The following is a 20,982-nucleotide window of genomic DNA, read 5'->3' on the forward strand; positions in this document are numbered from 1 at the left end:
CTTCTATTTTTTATGATAGCCTAGCTGGATATAGTATTCTTGGCTGCATGTTTTTCTCATTTAATGCTCTGAATATATAATGCCAGTTCTTTCTAGCCTGCCAGGTCTCTGTGGATAAGTCTGCTGCCAACCCAATATTTTTACCATTGTATGTTATAGACTTTTTGTCCTGGGCCACTTTCAGGATTTTCTCTTTGTCACTAAGATTTGTAAATTTTAGTATTAGGTGATGGAGTGTGCGACCTATTCTTGTTGATTTTGAGTGGGGTTCTCTGAACCTCCTGGATTTTGATGCTTGTTCCCTTTGCCATATTAGGGAAATTCACTCCAATATTTCTCTCCAATATACCTTCTGCTCTCCTCTCTCTTTCTTCTTCTTCTGGAATCCCAACTATTCTAATGTTGTTTCATCTTATGGTGTCACTTATCTCTTGAATTCTTCCCTTGTGGTCCAGTAGCTGTTTGTCCCTCTTTTGCTCAACTTCTTTATTCTCTGTCATTTGGTCTTCTATATCACTAATTCTTTCCTCTGCCTCATTTATCCTAGCAGTGAGAGCCTCCATTTTGGATTGTACCTCATTAATAGCTTTTTTGATTTCAACTTGTTTAGATTTTAGTTCTTTTATTTCTCCAGAAAGGGCTTTTATATCTCCCAAGAGGGTTTCTCTAATATCTTCCATGCCTTTTTTGAGCCCGCTAGAACCTTGAGAATCGTCATTCTGAACTCTAGATCTGACATATTACCAATGTCTTTATTGATTAGGTCCCTAGCCTTTGGTACTGCCTCTTGTTCTATATATTTTTGTGTGTGTGTGGTGAATTTTTCTGCCTTGTCATTTTGCCCAGATAAGAGTATATGAAGGGGCAAGTAAAATACTAAAAGGGTGGCAAAGACCCCAGGAAAATATGCTTTAACCAAATCAGAAGAGACCCCAAATCAAGGGGTGGAGAAAGGGGATGAAAAGAGGTTCAGAAAAAAAAAATTAAAAAAAGAAAACGAATAAAGAGAAAATATAAAAAAGAAAAAAAATATATATATGATAAACTAGTTTAAAAATGTTAAAAATAAAAGGGTTAAAGTTAAAAAAATTAGCAGAAGAAGAAAAAAAATTGGAAAAAAAACAAATTAAGTCAACTGTAAGACTAATGAATCATGGGAAGAAAGCCATGAGTTCATTGCTTTGCTTTCTCCTCCTCTGGAATTCCGCTGCTCTCCTTGGTATTGAACCTGCACTCCTTGGTAGGTGAACTTGGTCCTGGCTGGATTTCTTATTGATCTTCTGGGGGAGGGGCCTGTTGTAGTGATTCTCAAGTGTCTTTGTCCCAGGCGGAATTAACCACCCTTACCAGAGGCCAGGCCGAGATATCCACTGGGGTTCACTTTCGGGAGCTTTTGTTCCCTGAAAGCTTTCCGTAGAGTTCCAGAGGACAGGAATGAAAATGGCGGCCTCCCAGTCTCCCACCCAGAGGAGGTGAGAGCTTGGGGCCCCACTCAGTGCGCCCTCAGAGAATAGCGCCCGGCCTCTGGTCACGCTCTGAGCTCACCCAGGCTGCAGCCGGTTCAAGGTAACCCAGAGCTGAGAGCTCACTCCTCAGTTCTGTCTCTGTAGCCAGCTTCCCCGTTCTAATACCTACAAGCTCTTGGACACTCAGACACCCCAGATCCTTCTCTGACCCTGCGGGACCTGGGGCCACGCTGAACCCGTGTGGGTTTCACCCCTGTTTAGCCTTTGGAGCGATGTCCCTCAGCAGAACAGACTTTTAAAAGTCCTGATTTTGTGCTTTGTTGCTTTGCCGCTTCCTGGGAGCCGGCCCCTCCTGCTGCATTCTATCTTCCCGTCGCTTTGGATTCACTTCTCTGCCAGTCCTACCTTTCAGAAAGTGGTTATTTTCTGTTTCTAGAGTTGCTGTTCTTCTTCTCTTTGATCTCCCATTGGATTTGTAGGTGTTTGCAATATTTAGATAAGATATCTAGCTGATCTCCTGCTACCTGATGTAGCCTCAGCCTGCTACTTCTCCGCCATCTTGACTCCTCCCTCCTTAATGCATTTTCTTATTTCTGCATTCTTGCTGCTCCAGCCAGGAAGGAACTGCCTCTCCCAAAATTAGCTAATGCCCAGAGGCAGTAAAAGACTTGCCCAAGGGCATACATTTGATATGCAAACCAGACAATCCTGAGCCCCAATCCTTTCTCTGTTCCTTTCAATGAGACCATCTATTTGTGACATTTCCCTCTACCCAAATCCCCCCTCGGTACCAGAGGACAAGGGACACAGCTATAGTCTGCAGCCTGCTGAAATTTTCAAACTCTCCAATCTTATGTCTAAGTAGCCTGTTGACTTTTCTTCTCCATTACTTCTCATGAAATATGCAGTAAAAAAATACAGGCCAGCAGTACTTCTCTCTGTATGCTCTTTTCACCTTGGTACTACCTGTGTCGCTGGGTGGTATGCTGTGTGTTCTGTTTCCAGGGGACTATGCGTATAATAAAAACTTTTACTGCATTGTTATAGCTTTCCTGTCTTTGTTTCTTACCACATCTGATTAAAGACACAGGGCCTGCCAACCAGCTAATAACAGAGAAAGGATTCCAGGTTCTGTCCAGGTTTACATGATATGTTGATGTAAGTTAACCTGGACAGCTCCCATACTATCCTGCAATGAAATAAGATGTTTGGTTAGCAGATGCTCAAAGAGTCCAAATGGTCTTTGACTTAATGTGGCTGGGGAAGTCACCTGAAATAAGGACAAGGATGTCCTATGGGGTGCCTGGCAAGGAAGGCTCTGGAAGGAGGAGAGTGGAAGGATAAAGGAGGAAAGATCAGAGGCAAGAAATTACCCAGCCTAAACCAAAAAGAGAAACTAAGATAAAAACAAAACAAAACAAAACAAAAGCCTCAATTCAAAACCAACAACAACAAAACCCCACAGTATCTGGGATACATGGGGCCAAAAAAAGATCCAACATTTGTGCCACTGGAATCCTAGAATGGGGGAAGAAAGAATGGAGACAAAAAATATTTTGAACAAGTGATTGCTGAAAAATTTTCACATTTATCAGACCCCCAACAGCATAATTCTGAAGAAATATATGTCCAGACACATTGTACTAAAATTTCTGAGCACTAAAGGAAAAGGGAAACATATCATAGGCTGAAAGAGAAAAACCACACTTACCCAGAGAGGAAAACACCTTGAATGACAGAGGATTTCTATTCAGAAACCATGGGGGCCAGATGGAAATGACATCAGCATTTTTTTTCTAGATATAATTGACATATAATATTGTGCAAGTCTAAGTTTTACACAATGTGATAATTTGACCTATGTTTATATTGTGAAATGGTTACCAATATAAGGATAGTTAATGCAACCTTCACTTCACATAATTATCCTTCTTGCTTTACTTACTTACTTTTTTGTGGTGTGAACATTGAAGGTCTAATTTCTTAGTAACCTTCAAGTACAATATAATACTGTTAACTACAGTCTCTATGCTGTATAAGAGACCATCAGACCATTATTAATTTTTTTTTCTCAAGATTTTATTTGTTTGACAGAGAGAGATCCTAAATAGTCAGAAAGGCAAGCAGAGAGAGAGAGAGAGAGAGACAGGGAGGAGGAAGCAGGCTCCCTGCCTAGCAGAGAGCCCGATGTGGGACTTGATCCCAGGACCCTGAGATCATGACCTGAGCTGAAGGCAGAGGCTTTAACCCACTGAGCCTCCCATGCAGCCCCAGAAATTATTTTATATATAGAAGTTTGTACCCTGTGATCAACATCTTCTCTATGTATCTCACCACCCAACCCTTGGCAACCACCAAATCTATTCTCTTTTTCTATGTATTTGGCTTTTTTAGATTCCACATGGAAGTGATATTATACATAATATCTTTCTCTGTCTTCCTTATTTCACTTAGCATGTTACTTTCAAGTTTCATCCATGTTGTCCCAAATGGCAAAATTCCCTTCCATTTCATGGCTGAGTAGTATTTCATTGTGTGCCTACACATGTATAACACATCTTCTTTATCTATTTATCCATCAGTGAACATTAGGTTGTTTCCATATCGTGGTTGTTTTAATAATGCTGCAATGGACCCAGTGGTGCATATATATTTTCAAATACCCAGAAGTGGAATAGCTGGGTCATAGGGTGGTTCTATTTTTAAGTTTCTGAGGAAACTCCATACTGTTTTCCATGGTGGCTGCACCAATTTACATTCCCAGCAACAACACCTGAGGGTATTTCTCCTTATCCTCTCCATATCCTCTTTCTCTTATCCTCTATAATACTTGGTATTTCTTGTTGTGGTGGTGGTTGTTGTTTTTGTCAATACATATTGAATTTTATCAAATAGTCTTTCCGCATCTGTTGAGAAAAATCTTATGATTTTTACCCTTAATTTTGTTAATGTGACATGTCATGCTGATTGATTTATGGATATTGAACCATTCTTGCATCTTGGAATAAATCCTTCTTGATCATGGTATACGATCCTTTTAACGTATTGTTGAATTTGGTTTGCTAATATTTTGTGGAGGATTTTTGCCTCTATGTTCATCAGGAATATGGCTCTTCTGTTCTGGACGCCAAGAGCTACAGACTTGTCTCCCATCCCCTCTTTCTCCAGGCAGGGCTGGCCCCCCAGAATGGGATCTGGAAGGGGAGGCAGATGCAGATAGCTTGGGCTCCTGGAATATACAGAAAATGACAATTTGGGCAAGCAGCTTGCTCCAAACTGCACATAGGTGAGCAAATGTTTAATTTCAAACCCTATTATTTGCCCTACAAATATGGCCCTCAGTTGGGACTCCAGCCTGGCTGTCTCTACAGGGCTTCCCCAGCTGGTGAGGTGGGATGTTGTAAGTACCTGATATGAGGTAAAGTGGCCTTATTCTCATTTCATGCCTACTATTCCCTTCCTGTATGTGTAGATTCCTTTTGTCTTCTGTTTCTATTGGTTTTCTATAATAATAATAAAGTTTTCTTTCCTTTTTGAGCCAAAATAGGGCTGTGGTGAATCTTTTGTTCAGCATGAGCGGGGACTCTGTGTTGTGATAAGAGCTACTTATGTAGTTGTTCATCACACTAAAAAAATACCTTGGCAGCAACATCTCAATGGGCATTGACCGCTCCACTGGGCGCCCTAGCCTACTTAAGTTGACACATAAAATTAACCATCATCAGAGGCAAATTGAGGGGTGGAACGATGGGCAAATCTACACATTGTGAGGGTGAGGTGTGGATCACCAGGTAGGGTCTGCCTGATACAGACTCTATCTTTGTTTAGGAAATGGCTCATGTCACGAAGAGGTGCAGCAGTCACGGGGACCCATGGAACAGCCAGGGTGCCACCTGACAGAGGAATACTCAGGCATCTGCCCCACTTAGAGGAAAGATGGCAGAAGTGTTGTGGTTGGACTTGCAGTGCTCTTGAAGCCTCCACACCCTCTGCCCTCCTCACCAGGACTGCATGCTCAGCGTCTTAAGGGAATCCCACTCCTGTCCCCTTCCCTCTGTTTAAAAAGGAACAGCAGGATGAGAAACAGGTGCAGGGACGTTTATATGGTGCCCATGCAGCACTGCGCTGACTTCTCAAACCCCTGGAGGGAGCTGAATTTTCTTGAAATCACCTAGATTTCACTCATTGGTTAATTCAACACAAAACAGAAATATTGAATTGAAATATTGAGCTGTAAAGATAAAATAATGAAAATTCAAGATTCAGTCTTCTCTTAGGTCCAATGAGGTTCCCACATGTCTCCCTGAGTGAGGAAATTCTGGGCCTGTCTTCCATCTCTAAGCTCTCTGGTCCTTGCACAGCTTAGGACCAAGATCAAGTATTTGCCTCATTCTTACCCATCTGCAGGAGAAAAATGGCTTCAGAGCTTGCTGTTTTCCAGTCAGAGGTTTTATAAAAAGTTGGGACCAAAGTTCTCCACTTTCTTTTTCTGCCTTCCAATTCTTTTGCCCCTCCCTGCCTCCCTTTATTTGTTTCCCAGCATGTTTGGTTATTTTACCAGGATTATTGATATGAGCAGCGAAGCTCATCATTTCTGGACACTGAATCCATTTAAAGATATTTTTAAATTGAAAATGGAAGCTCTTCATTTGATCTTGTAGCAGTTTGTCATTTTAGAACTAAGTTGTTTTTAGAGCTTCTAAGTTTTCTTTCATGTGTTCCTGTCATACAACTCTATTTTGGAGTTATTTTTGGCTCCTTACATTTCCACTGGGCACTTTCACAACCCACTGCTTATGAGATTTGCTTCTGTTCCCCCAGACTGCTTTGCATAAGCCCCTCCAGGCCCAGACCAGAGGCTCAGGCTATATAAAAGGGGCCTTTGTTACATGAGCTGAGCTGTGTCAGGCAGGCAGGGGGAGCAAGATGGCATCACAGAGGCAGGTCCTCCTCTGCTTGTTGCTGTGGGTCTCAGGTGAGAAACTGAAAAGTGCCACAGTCCTTCTGGAGTAGTGTCATTTTAAATACTTTTTTAAGATATATAATGAGAAACACTGGTTATTTCCAAAATAGACCCAATGATGTACTGCCATGTGGTACCATTAGGAAGCCCATTCGCCTTGACATATTTCAGCATGAGGAAGATAAACTGTGTTTGTATCATCATTTTTCTGATTGCAGGTGCCCATGGGGACATCACGATGACTCAGTCTCCAGGCTCCCTGGCTGTGTCTCCAGGTCAACGGGTCACCCTGAACTGCAAAGCCAGTCAGAGTGTTAGCAACTATGTAAAATGGTACCAGCAGAAACCTGGGCAGTCTCCCAGGCTCCTCATCTATTATGCATCTGGCAGGGCCTCGGGCATCCCAGACCGGTTCAGCGGCAGTGGGTCTGGGACAGACTACACCCTCACCATCAGCAACCTCCAGGCCGAAGATGTGGGAAACTATTACTGCCTGCAGTATGATAGCTTTCCACCCACAGTGCTTCAGCTTCGAACACAAACCTACTCCCCAGGGCCGCAGGTCAGAGAGGCTTTGCTGCACCAGCTGCTTCCTCTTCGCTCAGCCCTGAACATGTGTGTTCCACTATCTGCTTGAAAAGTCATTTCTCCTGACTTACTCCTTTTAAAGCAGAAAATGACGGAGTCAGACTTTTCCTGCATCCCCCACTCCTTTTTTAAAAAAGATTTTATTTATTAATTTGCCAGAGAGAGAGAGAGCGCACAAGCAGGAGAAGCAGGAGGCAGAGGGAGAAGCAGGATCCCCACTGAGCAGGGAGCCCAATGCAGGACTCAATTCTAGGATGCTGGGATCATGACCTGAGCTGAAGACAGACACTTAATGGACTGAGGCACCCAAGTATCCCTTTTTGTGGTACGTTAGGATGACAAATGCTGTGAAGATGTCTTAGTGATGCTGTCAGGAGTTTTTGTGCTTTAGGAAGCTTTGTGTTTCCCAGGGTCCCACGACAGAAGTGAGCTAGGAAAGTCTGTCTTTAGCTCTGACAAAAGGCCATGAACTTTCTACCTGGCAGGTCAGTTCTCCCTTCCTGCTCCTCTTGGCTCTGGGACATTTCTATTTCCTTATTCCCTTTTCTTGACCCTCCAACACTTTCCCACTCGGAACCTTCCCAGGATGAAACCTTTGAGCTCTCCTACTCAGAATCCCCCCTGTGGAAGGTAGTGTCCCTCTCACTTTTTCCTTCCATGGGCCCTGTTTCCCAGCCTTCCTGGGCAGTGTCCTGCACATTCATTTCTGCTCCAGCTCCTTTCCTACCTCCCTTCTCTCTCTTCTCCGTTTCTCCCAGGCTTACTCATTCTTACAAAGGCAATTCTCTCATTCTCTCTCTCTCTTTTTTTTTTTTTTAAGATTTTATCTATCTGTTTATTGCTGGTGGGGAAGGGCCATGGGAGATGGCGAGACTTTCAGACAGACACCCTGTTGAGTGGGGAGCTGATGCCTGTTCCATCTCACATGCCTGAGATTATGACCTGAGCCAAAACCAAGAGTCAGATGCTCAAAAGACTGAGCCACACAGGCGCTCTAATTCCCTCACTCGTTTTAACCCCGTAACTTTAGGAACATGGGATACTGTGCCTTGGCACCTTTTTTCACCACTTGTCACCTTTTTCTTTAAAGTCATCCCTTGGGTATTCAGGTCCAGGACCCCAGGACCATGGCCTGAGCTGAAGTAGAGCCTCAACCAACTGAGCCACCAAGGTGCCCCTGAGATGCTCAGCATTGTAATGATGGAGAACTTGTTATAATTTTCTGATGGCACACCTAAGGCATGGACATGGGCGTGACTGATCAAGATTGGGTGGGGAAGAGACAATTGGAGAAGGGTCAGCCAAACAATGGAAGGGTCATATACTGAACACAGTGAAACCACCAAAATTGTGACAGGCTGTGAGAGGTTGTATGAGGCGGGTGCTAAAATAATCCAGAAACCAGGAGAAACCATGGGGCTGGTGTTTGTCTGCAATAAGGAGTGATACTAGAGTGGCGTAGTTTACCTATCTTGATTTTTTTAAAAATTTTTTATTTTTTATAAGCATATATTTTTATCCCCAGGGTTACAGGTCTGTGAATCACCAGGTTTACACACTTCACAGCACTCACCAAAGCACATACCCTCCCCAAGGTCCATAACCCCACCCCTTCTCCCAAACCCCCTCCCCCCAGCAACCCTCAGTTTGTTTTGTGAGATTAAGAGTCACTTATGGTTTGTCTCCCTCCCAATTCCATCTTGTTTCATTTATTCTTCTCCTACCCACTTAAGCCCCCATGTTGCATCACCACTTCCTCATATCAGGGAGATCATATGATAGTTGTCTTTCTCTGTTTGACTTATTTCGCTAAGCATGATACGCTCTAGTTCCATCCATGTTGTCGCAAATGGCAAGATTTCATTTCTTTTGATGGCTGCATAGTATTCCATTGTGTGTATATACCACATCTTCTTGATCCATTCATCTGTTGATGGACATCTAGGTTCTTTCCATAGTTTGGCTATTGTGGACATTGCTGCTATAAACATTCGGGTGCATGTGTCCCTTTGTATCACTACGTTTGTATCTTTAGGGTAAATACCCAGTAGTGCAATTACTGGGTCATAGGGCAGTTCTATTTTCAACATTTTGAGGAACCTCCATGCTGTTTTCCAGAGTGGCTGCACCAGCTTGCATTCCCACCAACAGTGTAGGAGGGTTCCCCTTTCTCCGCATCCTCGCCAGCATCTGTCATTTCCTGACTTGTAGATTTTAGCCATTCTGACTGGTGTGAGGTGATATCGCATTGTGGTTTTGATTTGTATTTCCCTGATGCCGAGTGATATGGAGCACTTTTTCATGTGTCTGTTGGCCATCTGGATGTCTTCTTTGCAGAAATGTCTGTTCATGTCCTCTGCCCATTTCTTGATTGGATTATTTGTTCTTTGGGTGTTGAGTTTGCTAAGTTCTTTATAGATTTTGGACACTAGCCCTTTATCTGATATGTCGTTTGCAAATATCTTCTCCCATTCTGTCAGTTGTCTTTTGATTTTGTTAACTGTTTCCTTTGCTGTGCAAAAGCTTTTGATCTTGATGAAATCCCAATAGTTCATTTTTGCCCTTGCTTTCCTTGCCTTTGGCGTTGTTCCTAGGAAGATGTTGCTGCGGCTGAGGTCGAAGAGGTTGCTGCCTGTGTTCTCCTCAACGATTTTGATGGATTCCTTTTGCACATTGAGGTCCTTCATCCATTTTGAGTCTATTTTCATGTGTGGTGTTAAGAAATGGTCCAATTTCATTTTTCTGCATGTGGCTGTCCAATTTTCCCAGCACCATTTATTGAAGAGGCTGTCTTTTTTCCATTGGACAGTCTTTCCTGCTTTGTCGAAGATTAGTTGACTGTAGAGTTGAGGGTCTATTTCTGGGCTCTCTATTCTGTTCCATTGATCTATGTGTCTGTTTTTGTGCCAGTACCATGCTGTCTTGATGATGACAGCTTTGTAATAGAGCTTGAAGTCCGGAATTGTGATGCCACCAACGTTGGCTTTCTTTTTCAATATCCCTTTGGCTATTCGAGGTCTTTTCTGGTTCCATATAAATTTTAGAATTATTTGTTCCATTTCTTTGAAAAATATGGATGGTACTTTGATAGGAATTGCATTAAATGTGTAGATTGCTTTAGGTAGCATAGACATTTTCACAATATTTATTCCTCCAATCCAGGAGCATGGAACATTTTTCCATTTCTTTGTGTCTTCCTCAATTTCTTTCATGAGTACTTTATAGTTTTCTGAGTATAGATTCTGTGCCTCTTTGGTTAGGTTTATTCCTAGGTATCTTATGGTTTGGGGTGCAATTGTAAATGGGATTGACTCCTTAATTTCTCTTTCTTCTGTCTTGCTGTTGGTGTAGAGAAATCCAACTGATTTCTGTGCATTGATTTTATATCCTGACACTTTACTGAATTTCTGTATAAGTTCTAGCAGTTTTGGAGTGGGGTCTTTTGGGTTTTCCACATATAGTATCATATCATCTGTGAAGAGTGATAATTTGACTTCTTCTTTGCCGATTTGGATGCCATTAATTTCCTTTTGTTGTCTGATTGCTGAGGCTAGGACCTCTAGTACTATGTTGAATAGCAGTGGTGATAATGGACATCCCTGCCGTGTTCCTGACCTTAGCGGAAAAGCTTTCAGTTTTTCTCTATTGAGAATGATATTTGCGGTGGGTTTTTCATAGATGGCTTTGATGATATTGAGGTACGTGCCCTCTATCCCTACACTTTGAAGAGTTTTGATCAGGAAAGGATGCTGTACTTTGTCAAATGCTTTTTCAGCATCTATTGAGAGTATCATATGGTTTTTGTTCTTTCTTTTATTGATGTGTTGTATCACATTGATTGATTTGTGGATGTTGAACCAACCTTGCAGCCCTGGAATAAATCCCACTTGGTCGTGGTGAATAAACCTTTTAATGTACTGTTGAATCCTATTGGCTAGTATTTTGTTGAGTATTTTCGTATCTGTGTTTATCAAGGATATTGGTCTATACCTATCTTGATTTTAAACAAACTTCCAGTTTCTAGGCAGACCTAGAAGTCTCTAGAAGTGGCTGAAGGGGGCGATAGAAGCTCGGTGAGCAGGCTGTTGGGTAAACAAAGAAGCTCAGGTCACTTTTAGAAGAGATGTGGGCTACTGCGCATCTCAGTGGGATTGTGGGGAGCGTCGGGGGAGAATGTGTTCAGGTGGTGAGTCCATTATCTCTCCTGTCTTCCATATTTTTTGTTTGCCTCCCTCTTAAACCTGCTTTGCTTTTCTTTCCAAATTTAAAACGTTTTCTAGTGACAAAAGGAACCTGCTCTTGCTCCTGGTTTTGCACTAGAAGTCTTTTCATGTTAAAAATATGTTGGGAAAAAAATGATGTGCATTGGTTCCAGCACAAAAATAGATTGAGATCTAGTGTTTTCTCCTTTGTGAGATGTTTTTTCTGGATTAAAATTTGAATGGCAAAGTCAGGAAATAGGAATGCACAGCATATGGTGACTACAAACTTCCAGCAGATAGGAGGTCCTGCGTAGGGACTGCTGTTGGAGGTTATGGAAACATCATAAGGACCTGAGTGGAGAGGGCCAGACTAGGGCTGTCATGACTAGCAGGAGACTCAGAGAGGGCTGAATCTGATGTGGGTTCCTGTCATTATGACAGTACATCCTGATGTTCTAGGACCAAAGTCAGCCATATTGTCATTAGCTTGCAGGCTGTGGATGGTAGGAGTCAAGTCTGTCCTAGAACTGTTGCCTCTGAATGGGCAGGCACACCATTAACTGAGGTGGAAGGGCAGTAAGTGCGGGCCTTCTGTCCGTGCTGGTGCAGGCTAAGCAGTGCTTCCTGGCCATGTGGTGGGGGCTCTCACTGGCCTTGCAGCTGATAGACACTCTCTCCTGGGGAATGGCTAGGGACCTGGCAGCTTGGGAGAGTGTCATGTGCTCATCGGAAGCTGCCATCATAGGCACACTGGGCTGACGCAGAGATGCTGTGTTTCTGTTAGAGCCAGAGTGGGCCGCCCAAGGTGAGGCCAGGCCCTAAACAAGTCTGTGAAGTTGGTGTCATTCATTTCCTGTCCCCTCCCAATACCACTCTTCTCAGGAGCACGATGTTTGCCCCTGAGGGAACTCTCAACTTGGGGACCTTCTTTCACCTGGACCGTAAGAGCAAGAGCCTGAGGATCTGGCACCATCAGGCTGCCTCTTGCCGTCCCAAGGCTGCTCATACCCTCTCCATAGTAAAGACCCAGTGAGCAACATCAGGCCTGTAGTGGAGACAATAGGGGTGGGAGGTTGATGCAAATCCCCATGGAGGATGAAGGCAGAACTGGCAGAGTCCAAGGTCGTGTTGGTACCTGGTGATGCTGCCACCAGCCACTCTCCTGAGCTGCCTGGCCCTCCCCCCGACAGATGACAAACAACTAGAATAATCCGTTAGGCGATGGTAAGTCACATGTGGCTCAGCCTGCTCCTGTCTGGGAAAAGTCACTGGGAGCCACTTGGGAGGGCATTTTGTAGAAGATGAAGAATTAGTTCATGAGAATGTGTTGAGATGATATAGGATGTGCTCTTGTCCTGGGACCTGGAATTCACAATGGTTATGTCTTCCAGGCTTTGTTATGGTGCCTGCACATGACACATCAATGTTAGAGGCAGGGTGAAGGTGAAGTTGGGCACAGGGGCTTCTCCACTCTGAGCGGGAGTGACTGCTCTGCCTGGGAGGGCTTCGAGGGGGAATGACATTGGTTTCCAGGACTGTGCAGATACAGTCCTGGGCTTCTCCACCCCAAGGCAAGTTCCTTGATTAGTGTCTGTTCCCAGCCTTCACCAAGGTTCCATGCTCAGCCCTCTCACCCTTTCCAGGTCCTGAGGACATGTCAGGACTTCATTTGAAGGAGTTTTACTCAGTGGGGCCGACTTCCTCTCCCTATCAGAACCAGGCCACCCCGGTTCACTCTTTTATAATCTCATGGCTTTCTGTTCCAGGCAATAATCACAACTTGAAATACATTATTGTGGTAATTCTAGGGATTATGAGTGTTTCTGAAATAACCTGTATCCTCATAGTAAGAGAGCCCAGGGCACTGTTCCACATGGCTTCTCAGACTAGAAGGCAAAGATTTAAGAAACTGTTCTCCAAATCCCTTGGGACATGCTTGAGCTATACATGGAAATTTCTGGCAACCCAAAGTCCCACAGGGTATTCTGTGAGCAGGTGTCCCCTTTGCGCACAACCTCAAGCTCTTCTGAGCAATTTTGCATGTTGTGTCATTAGACAAAACCACAGGCTGCTCTCAGCATCCTTAAAGGCAGCTGGTTTGGGCCCTGGAGTAGCAGCCTCTGGTCCAGCTCTTTGAGATGGTGTCCGGGACTCCTCTGCTATGGATCCTGCTCCAGGTGAGAGGAGGGCACTCGGAGAAATGGTGGGCAAACTCACTGTGGCCACGATGATTATGGTGTCTCTCAGTTCTTGGTGGCTGGAATTCAAGCATTTGGTGTGGGGTTCCATTGCCCAGTTACCTTTCATTTTCTGGTTCCTCAGAGTGTTATCCATGACTTTGACTACAAGGTCATCAGTGCTGTGGGCCTCCACTAGGATGCTCTCAGTACATCTGTCAAATCTGTTGTGTTTCTCATTCCAGGTTGTACTGGGGACATTGTGCTGACCCAGTCTCCAGGCTCTCCAGGGCAGAGAGCCGCCATCTCTTGCAAGACCAGTCAGAAAGTTGGTGACATTTTGGGCATTACACACTGTATTACATGGTATCAATAAAAATCAGGACAGTGTCCGAGAATCCTGACTTATAAAGCATCCAATTGAGTGTCTTGGGTCCCAGCCCAGTTCAGTGGCAGTGGGTCTGGCACTGAGATCAGTTTTATGATTGATCCCATGGAGGATGGTGATGCTGCCAGTTATTACTGCCAACAGAGCAAGGACAGTCATCCCACAGTGCTCTGGGTGTAAACAAAACCCTCCCCAGGTGGCTGCTCAGTGAGGCTCCATCCCTCAGGGTGTCCCTCCTTATGACCCAGGGTCTCTGGGCGGTTTGGGTAAAAGGGTCAGACTATGAGAGAGGAAGGTCTCAGACTGACATGTGTCTCTGTGTTTGTGTTTTCCATAGAACCTGTTTTATAATTTAATGATCATATGACTATGGGGCTCAGATAGTCACCCTCCATGTTGTTCAGAAACTAAGAACTGAATGTAGTTGTCTGTGCTCCTTTGATTCAGGTTTCTCCATCTCTGTTTCTTTCTCAAAAATGACCTCTTCTGTCCTAGATATATTTACTTGTCCTTTTCTCCTTGTCTGATTTTTATGTCCTTTTTCTATGATACCCATCACATATCTGGCCAAGGTCTTCTCTTGTGTTCTTTTTCTGCTTCTAGAACATCACAGGTAGAGTGAACTCCAGAAGACTGAGTGTGCACAGTGACAAAGATTGAAGTGTCAGTTTTCATATCTGTCTCCACCCCTACCTTGGCCTCCCTTGGGCTTCTGTATCCTCCCCAGGGGGAGCTGGGGAAACTGACAAATAGTGCCCTGTAACATGTCAGTGTCCTCAGATTCCCATTCGTTTCTAAGTTTGTAAGAGTGTGTCACCACATAAAAATTTTACTGTCCTATTCCTTTTATATGCCTTGCAAAAAGTTAGCACAATCTCAGTGGATAAAACACACATTGATCATAACATAGTTTCTAGGAGTCAAGCTTCTGGGCAGGGTTTAGTTGGGTTCTCTTCTTAGGGTCTTCCAGGATGAAACAATGTGTTGACTAAACTCTCTTCTCATCCAGAGGCTTGAAGAATCTGTTTCCAAGGTCATTTCAAGGTGTGGGAAGGATCTTTTCTTTGTGACTATCTGACTAAAGGTCCTGATCTTTGGTGGCTGCAGGCTGGTGGTCCCACCAATGTCCTAGAGGCCATTCAAAGTTTCTGACATGTGAGATCCTTACTAATCATAGCAGCAAGGGGAAATCCATTCTCAAGAGACGGCTCTTAGTTCCTCCCTTAAGGGCTTCATCTTGATTTAGTGAGGTCCACCCAGCATAATCTCCATTTTAATTAACTCAGAATCATCTGCCAATTCTCTTTCCCTCTGCAATATTGCCGGCTAGGAGGAATTCACAAGCTCTGCCCACTGAATGGGAGGGAATGTAGTTGTCATGTCCCCTCCTCTCCAGTCTGTCTGCTACAACTGTTGCACTTACATAAGGCTTTTTTGTTTGTTTGTTTATTTCCAAATTCTTTCTCCTAAGAGTCTGTGGTGCCTAGGACATCAAGTACAAAATGTCCCCAGGTAATGGATCATGAATAGCATCAGACCCACCCTTCAGGGCCATGTTTCCCTTCTAGCTTCTCATATTTCTCCTGTCACTTCCCAATGGAAGAAATAGCTAATGTTTCTCATGGCTTTGTGTTTAATTTGTAATAAATTGATAAACAAAGAATATTAGACATGTATTTTGAAAAATGCCCGAATTAAGAAAGAAAGAACCATCTCAGGAATGGCCTAAGCTCCTTCTCTAGAAACCTAGAAAATAAAGAGTAAACAAAATACAAGTAGGTAGAATGAAGGAAATATAAAGATTAGAGTGGAAATCAAAGGAATATATATTCTAGCCCCTCAAAATGTAGGATCCTTTTAAAACCAGCCTGGGGTAGAGAGCTAAATGTCTTCTCATGCTCAGTTTCAGAGGGAAAGGTAAATGTTTTGGCTCAGTTTTCTAGGTGGGTGGGGTGGGTTCTCTTCTCTAGAGGGAGCCAGAGCCTGTCATTTCTGGAACATCCTTGCATATATCTAGGCTCCAGATCACACACTGGGTTCTAGTTTCCCTATGCTTTGTAGGTTCAGAGGTCTTTACAAAGACCTTAATGTATGGACAAGGGCTCAGTTCATCAGCCTCCAGGGAAAGAGGAGGTGCACCTGTGGGTACTTGGATTTGCTGATGGAAATTATGTACAGCAGATTCTTACCACAGAGGAAACTCACTCCCACACTGCCCCTTTCTTTGGTAATGGGGTTGAATTAAGCTGTTTGGACAGGGACGTGTAAGTGATGCCCTGGTCTAGAGGTCCACCCACCTCCCAAAAGCCCTGAGAACCTTGCCTCTCCTCTGCCCGCCTAGCTTCTACAGATGGAAGGACCACAGGAACTTCTAAGCCAGGACTCCCTCACCCACTCACTGCTGATTTGCTTCTTCCTCTGCAACCACAAAACCCTGGGAACTGGGTGTGGTTGGGAACTCTTCACTGTCTCACTATCAGAGGCTCTGGAGACCTAAGGTGCAGCCCATTACTGTAGCCAGCAGGGGGCAGTCACCCTCCCACAGTGTTGGAGATAGCAACAAAATCTCCAGCTGTGGGCCCAGCATGCTTCCTGGGATACCCTGAAGGTCATGGTCTCTGCTTCTGAGTCTGGGAGACCTCACCGTGGCCCTCTGTGGTGCCTGGGCTTGGCTGCCTGTAGAAGACGCTTGACCTTCAGAGGGAAGAGGAGGAACAGGGCCTGGGGAACGAGTTGGTTCTCAGTGGGCTCCGTTTTGGCAGCAGCCTGGGTTGTGAAGGGAAAGGTGCAGGTGTGATGCCATTTATCCAGAGCATTACTCTTGTTTTGTTTTTGTTTGTTTGTTTAAGATTTTTATTTATTTATCTGACAGAGAGAGAGAGAGCACAAATAGGCAGAGGGCAGGCAGAGAGAGAAGCAGGCTTTCCGCTGAGCAGAGAGACAGTCATGGGGCTCGATCCTAGGACTCTGGGAGGATCATGACCTGAGTTGAAAGTGAACACTTAACTGACTGAACCACCCAGGTGCCCACCCCCAACTTACATCATTCTTAAAACAAAGTTACTTTTTGCACTGCCATGTAAGGCTTTCTTTGCTAACAGGATTGAATTAAACCTGTCTGGAAAGGAACCCATAAATAATGCCCAGACCAGATGTACACACACCTCACAAAAGCACTGAGAACCTTCCCTTTACTATGTCCACCTATCTTACACAAATGGAAAGACTGCAGAGACTTATAAGCCAGGACCTCCTCACTCACACCCTGCTGATTTGTATCTTCCTCTGGAATAATCCAAAAATTTAAATGGAACCAGAAAAGACCCCCAATAGCCAAAGCAATGTTGTAAAAGAAAAGCAAAGCTGGCAGCATCACAATTCCAGACTTCAAGTTCTATTACAAAGCTGTCATCATCAAGACAGTATGGTACTGGCACAAAAACAGACACATAGACACATGGAACAGAATAGAGAAACCAGAAATGGACCCTCAACTCTATGGTCAAGTAATCTTCGACAAAGCATGGAAGAATACCCAAAGGAAAAAATGAAAATCTCCTTAACGAATGATGTTGGGAAAATTGAACATGTTCTTGCAGAGGAACGAAACTGGATCAGTTTCTTAGACCGTACACAAAAATAGACGCAAAATGGATGAAAGAACTCAATGTGAGACAGGAAATCATCAAAATCCTAGAGGAGAACACAAGCAGCAACCTCTGAGACCTGGGCCACAGCAACTTCTTGCTAGATGTGTCTCCAAAGGCCAGGGAAACAAAGGCAAAAAATGAACTATTGGGACTTCATCAGGATTAAAAAGCTTTTTTGGTAGAAATAAAGTGGTAGTATAAATAGAAAAAAGAGAACCATGACAAAACAGTGATAGCCAGGGGCGCCTGGGTGGCTCAGTGGGTTAAAGCCTCTGCCTTCAGCTCAGGGTCCTGGGATCGAGCCCCACATCAGGCTCTCTGCTCAGCAGGAAGCCTGTTTCCTCCTCTCTCTCTCTGCCTTCCTCTCTGCCTACTTGTGATCTCTATATGTCAAATAAATAAATAAAATTGTTTAAAAAAAAAAAAAAAACCAGTGATAGCCTACGTTGCACCATTATTGTGCTAGTCAATGTTGGACAACTAGCTCTCCAGGAAAATGAAAGTTCAGAAAGAAGAACTATTTATTTATTTATTTATTTATTTATTTATTTCATATTTTCACAGCATAAGGAATCGAGTCAATGGTATCATAATAGTAGTGTATGGTGACAGATGTGGACATAGAATAATGCATAAACTTGTTGAATCACTATGTTGTACAACTGGAAAAGGATTGCCCTATGTGTTAATGATGCTAAAACAAAATAGAGAACAATTTTTAAGTCCTTGATCCAAACATATTCCATAGGAATCGAAAGAAAAAGAAATTCTTGTTCAGCGTCGGTATTCCAGGAGGCTTCTGAATTCACCTCCTCCCATGGACACATGGAACTTACAGCTACACATGGGACAACTCCCACTGTGAGACATCCAGAAGCTAGCCCAGGGACTCTTACACATTGGGTTAAAGAGGTCATACCCATGCTGAAACATGTGCACAAGCTGGGGCACATTCTTGCCACAAACTCCACCTCCAACAGAACCATATACCATTGGAAGGGATCTTGTAACTCCCAGCTTCTCCCTGAGGAGCAAAGGGTTTGGACCCAACTTCTTGAGCCCCAACTTGCAAAACTTCCACCTGAGAAACCAGGCCCAAATGCGTCCATCTGGAAGCCTTGGGGGCGGTGCATGGAGATCCCCCAAGACAACAGGTAAACAAAGAAACAGAGAGCAGTCAGAACCACCCACCTCTCAGTCTTACCCTCAAAGAAGCCTATTTTCATATCTGACAGTTAGTCTTCCAATACAGAACACATCTATGGGCTGACGGCATTCCTCCTGGAAATCAGGGAAGCTTGTGTTTGTACTCTGCATTTTCTCTCTGCCCGGCTCCAGGTCCCTGGTGTCTCCCTGGAAAGAGCTTGTGCTCTGGTGCCCCGGCACCCCTTGACCATCTGGCTCTGTTGGCCAGCAGGGCTGAAGTTCTCAGACCCACAGGGCTAGAGCAAATAGAGACAAATTAATATTTTCAGAAATAATACTTGTGTTAGAACTGTCAAAATAATACTGGCAATAAACTTGCAAATATTACCATAAGCTTGAGATAAACTTCCAGACAGATGAACTTGCAAGAATAATATTTGTGTACTATAATTTTAAATAATACAATAAATGTGTATAATAGATGGTAAGATTTTATTAATTTGATATTTTGACTGAGTATAATAGCTTTTTGGATTGCATTTCTGAAGTTTCTTTTATTATGGCATCAAAATTTGTACTTTTAGCAAACTCAGGATCCATATATAATTGCAAATAACACTGTCTTTTGTCAAATACAAGACCTCAAATAATATTTGATAATTTTTAATTTTGAAAAGGTTTTTTCTGATGCAATAGAAAAAGGACCCTGAGTTGTCTGGAATCCTGGAGAAACTGAAGGAATAGAATTTGTAATTCTGTTAGATCTCAGGTATTTCAAATCCAAGGTCATACTGAATTGAAGAGTTACTGAATACATGCAACTCCAGGCAAGATTACACAACAAATTTAGGTCTGAATATCTTCTAGGAAATCCTCCTAGAGTGCGATTTTGTACCATAGTTGGAAGAATTATTATGTAACAATGGTAGTGTTAGTAAACCCTGAACTCTATGGAGGGACTTGGGTGCTGATGACAAGTTGTGATAGGACTAAGAGCCCATGTCCCCTATGCTACTAGCTGTCATTTTATTTACTCTTCCATGTGTTTTCTCCCTTGATCTTTTCTTAGAGTACTAGCCAAGCAATCCTAAATCTTATTCTTGAAAATGCCGGCCCTCCTAATGAATCCTGCTGGTGAATGATTCAGAAAGTTAAGCCACTGGAAATGAAAGAAATCAGGAAAAAAAAAAAAACCAAAAAAGAAAATATAAGATAATATTATAAATCTTGAGTTTGAAAACTATTCATTACACATATTAAATTAAGAATCACAATATCTAACACTGTGTGTCAAACATACCAAAGAAAATCAGAATCACATTACCCATTATCATATGCAAAATCTCAATGTGTGGCAATCTGGCTGAAAATTATTCATCCATCATGTTTATTTACTGTGTATTAGTTTTGAAACTATGTTTTATATAATGTATACCTAAGAATACTTGAACTTCAAAAATATTACTATTTCCTACAAAGCTTAACATGAAAACTGCAAAGTCTCCTTCTGTGTTTGGTTGTTTATCTCATAATTTCTTGCCCTGAAATACCTAAAAAATGCAAAACCTTCTAAAAGTTCTTTCTTGACAGAGGAGGTTTTGAAATTTTTCTCTGCTGCCTGTAGACTGAAGAAAGACTGTTGCTCTTTCCTAAGAGGAGTCTTTATCTACTGTGTATGTAGGAACTTTGTTGTACCCTGGACTATAAAAGTGACTTCATCACTGTTGGTCACTGCACACCACACAGAAATCATAGGTATCTGTAAGGGGTATAAGAAGAACCTGCATGAGGTCCCAGTGGGGACTGAGACTCTAGGAGTCTCTAATCTTGACTGTTGTAACCTCAATGAGCAAGGTCTTATGCAGGTGGGTTTTGTTGCATTTTTTGGTCTCTTTGCCAGGGGATGTCGTTTTGCAATCCATAAAACTGGAAGCCAGTGTGTCATTTGTGTCCCTTGGGGTGATTCTTTTACTGCTTTGTTTATGTGAGCCCATTATTCTGGGGTCAGGGTGTATATGTGTATAAGAGGAGTGTGATGCTGTTATACATTCTTTAGGACTTGATCTATACATTTGCTTAAGCCAAACAGCACTAACTTATAATGCTTTGGTGAGGTTGAGGGACAAGAGACCTGTGTCCTGACTGAGCCCAAATGGAAGTTCTCTCTGTCACCAGCAAAGGGAGCTTCCCCAACAGGAGCCTGTTGGGTAGATTTTGGGACCTGTGACTGAAATGGGTCATATTTTCTAAATAACTGCAAATATTCACCTCCGAGAGGATGAACTTAAGGGAATAGTTTTGGCTCCTGGCGGCTCGCATATATCTGTGAATGTGTTGATCTTCTGACTTTTAAGTTATTTCTGAACCATGTGAAGCAGGTCATTATGAGATTCAAAGATCTA

The 20,982-nt window shown here is 43.2% G+C and overlaps 1 gene segment (V, D, J or C); it reads right to left on the reverse strand.

The window, feature by feature from the left end:
• The window catches only part of LOC106004692, a 253,961-nt gene that overhangs the window by 170,672 nt on the left and 62,307 nt on the right, over window positions 1-20,982 (reverse strand).

The sequence above is a fragment of the Mustela putorius genome, unplaced genomic scaffold (genome assembly GCF_011764305.1).
Source record: "Mustela putorius furo isolate JIRA1106 unplaced genomic scaffold, ASM1176430v1.1 tig00000281_pilon_pilon_pilon, whole genome shotgun sequence".
Classification (NCBI taxonomy): domain Eukaryota; kingdom Metazoa; phylum Chordata; class Mammalia; order Carnivora; family Mustelidae; genus Mustela; species Mustela putorius.